Below are 2,999 nucleotides of genomic sequence, written 5' to 3'. Positions count from 1 at the left end.
TGATCCCTGCACTTGTGGATGTGCATGCATGCTTGGGATCCCTGCACTTGTGGATGTGCATGCATGCTTGGGATCCCTGCACTTGGGAGGTAGAGGCAGGAGGATGAGAAGTTCAAGGCTATCACCTTGGTACAGTGAATAACCAGATATAAACTGTTGGTTTTAGGAGAAAACACAACATTCTTTTAAGTATGGCACATGCCACCATGCCCAGCTTTTTTTTTTTAATACAAAATTTCTTACACAAAATTATTAGTAGTTTTGGCTCTTGTCACCTTCCTCACCTTTCCTATGCTTTTATACTTAGCTTGATAATCAGCAGATTGACACATTAGAATGAAACCATGTACTGAGTTGTATCTCCACATTACCTTTCAGTTTTAATGGCCTTCTCTGCTCAGTGATCTGTGTGGGCATTGATACAAAGAGTATCATAACTAATCTGGCTCAGTGATTTGGTTCTCCTGACTCTAAGGAAGTTAAAGATTTAAACTCAATGCTAACCTCAATTACTTTTGGGTAGGTATGTACATATATATGAATGTTTGTAATAAGTTGGTGCAAAATTAGTATGGATTTACAAGTTGTTACTATTCTTTGGTTAGTTTCTATTTACCAACTGTCACTGACAGACATAAACATGAAAATCCTTTTTGCCTTTAGAAAGAGCTGTTTTGTGTTTTTATTGGCATCATATCCTTAGCAAGTCATATGTCCTAGGGTTTGACCCAGAGCAGTGTAGAGTAGGCCACCTAAATGACTGTATTGGTATGATTCACAGAACCTTCTCCACTCTACTCTTTTACTTAAAAAATGATGCATATTGTTCTCCTTAAAGCGTTACTTAGCTGCTTTTGTGTTCTAAGTGCTGCTGGACAGGGGTGGCTAAGAGCTGTCACTTCATGGGGTCATCTCTCAGTTCTTTTGTAATAAGACTGCTTTTGAGGAGCTTGCCTGGAAATCTGCACATAGTTTCATAAATGGGACTATACACTGTAAGACTGACCAACTTTTGTTTTTAAGCAGGCTCCTTTAGCAAAGCAACAGTACAAATGTGTTTGCTGGCCAAAGGAAAAATGAGTTTCCCCATCTATGAAGGTGGAGAGAGGAAACTAGTTATTCTGTTACCTTGCTCTTTACTAATTATTCTGTTATCTTGCTCTTGGGAAGATTTGGTCAAGTTATCCGACCTCTTCAACTCATTAGTTCCATAATATGGGGAAATAGAGGCTTGTGGAGACAATTAACACACCAAGAACAGAGTAGAGGAAGGGAAGCCCCAGACAGACATGTGAAATCTGAACCAAACCAATTTTCAACTGATTGTTGGGGCCCCAAAAGAAGTAACCATCCTGTCAAATATTTTAAGTTTAAATGAAGCAAAATCAAGCACATCCCATAGCATGTCACATTTATGTCTGAAACAACTCACTGAATGACTCATGACAATCAAGTTTGGCTTTCTACTCTCAGACTCTCCCTCGTATTGTTCCTGAGGTCCCACTAGTACCAGCCACCTTACCAGGCACCACCGATGACAGATGACCAAGGAGCACAGCCTCACACGATCTTTATATGTGTCCTATGCTGAAAGGCACTTCTTTGTAGATGGAACGGAACTTCATGATTACGGACAAGAATGTAGCCCAAGTCAAAGATTAAAGTTCAAACCCCAGGTCTAATGTATACAGTCTGTGTGCTTTAGGAGAAAGTTCGTCTCTGGTCCTTAGTCCCCCATCTGGAAAGTTAGTATACTTACCTCAAAGGGGATGAAGCTTAATTATACATGCAAAATACCTGAGTATAGAGTACTGAAGCAATGAATGCTGGGATTACAGAGACTGAGTATGGGTGGGGAATGGCTTTCCTAATCTGGGGTGTAAACTTCAAATGCTTAACAGCAAGGATGGTGTCACTTAAAAGCTTCCTAGCACCCATGCTAGCAGTCCTAGTTTACTGAGCCACAGCTACCAAGCACCAAAGACAGGATTCTACAAACATGCTCCCATTACCTGCCACTACTCTGCAATCCTAGCTAATGGTAGAGAAATTTCCAATGTTATCATTGGAAAGCACTTGGGAAAGAGAGGATGATGAACACATTTGAGGAACTGATCAAAACAGATCAATAGGATTGGGGTAGGCGCTCACTCACTCGCTTTCTTTCTTGAGTTTCTCTCTGTAGCTCTGGCTGTCCTCAGAGTTCTGTCCTCTTCCTTCTTTCAAACAACTTATGACAGGTTATCATATAGTCCAGGATGGCCTTGGGTTTTTAATACTCCTGGTTTAATGTCCCAAATGCTGTGTTTATTATAAGTATGAAAAACCCAGTTCAAATCAGGTATGTCAAATTTGTTTTGTTTGTTTTTTGTTTTTTGAGACAGGGTTTCTCTGTGTAGCCCTGGCTGTCCTGGAACTTACTCTGTAGACCAGGCTGGCCTCAAACTCAGAAATCTGCCTGCCTCTACCTCCTGAGTGCTGGGATTAAAGGCGTGCGCCACCACTGCCTGGCCACGTTTTAGTTTTCAATATTAAACTATTATACTGGTTCTTAGGAAGATTTTTTTTTTCAGATATCTAGATAATATAGAGCTTTCTTAGTGATATTAAATGAATACTGCTTAACCGGTGAAGAATTACCACCACCCACCACATCCTTGGCATGCTCATAACCACTATTTGGTTGGGTATTTCAATTACAGTTGGGTTAGTCTAGTCAAATGACTTGAAACCTATAACCCCCCCTACAACTTCTATATACTGGTGTATGCTCAAATTCAGTTTTTTGTTTTTGTTTTGGGTTTTCTGAGACAGTTTCTCTGTGTAGCCCTGTCTCCCGTGTGCTGGAATTACAGGGGTGCACCACCACACCCAGCGTTATGTTCAGATTTTTGCTTCAAGCCGAATCATGGATTTTCAAGCCCATTACTATTCTGTCTTAACAAGAATAGAGAATTCTTTACTATTAATTACTATTAATTACTATTCTGTCTTAACAA

The 2,999-nt window shown here is 40.2% G+C and overlaps 1 protein-coding gene and 1 long non-coding RNA gene across 4 annotated transcripts in view; one reads left to right on the top strand and one right to left on the bottom strand.

Annotated features, from left to right (window-relative positions):
* Positions 1-2,999, bottom strand: part of Zbtb1 (zinc finger and BTB domain containing 1) — a 27,659-nt gene that overhangs the window by 3,023 nt on the left and 21,637 nt on the right. The window lies entirely within an intron of this gene.
* The window catches only part of LOC116080151, a 25,637-nt gene that overhangs the window by 7,853 nt on the left and 14,785 nt on the right, over positions 1-2,999 (top strand). The window contains exon 3 of one of the 3 annotated variants that reach the window (XR_004114329.1): positions 379-519. The exons of 1 other annotated variant lie outside the window; for it this stretch is intronic. This is a non-coding gene — a long non-coding RNA (uncharacterized LOC116080151). Of the gene's footprint in view, positions 1-378; positions 524-2,999 lie in introns of all 3 variants that reach the window. One more of the 3 variants, XR_004114328.1, reaches the window with a different exon arrangement.

This window comes from Mastomys coucha, unplaced genomic scaffold (genome assembly GCF_008632895.1).
Source record: "Mastomys coucha isolate ucsf_1 unplaced genomic scaffold, UCSF_Mcou_1 pScaffold6, whole genome shotgun sequence".
Lineage (NCBI taxonomy): Eukaryota > Metazoa > Chordata > Mammalia > Rodentia > Muridae > Mastomys > Mastomys coucha.
Note: the sequence above shows the minus strand (reverse complement) of the source record. Positions and strands in the feature narration are given on the sequence as shown.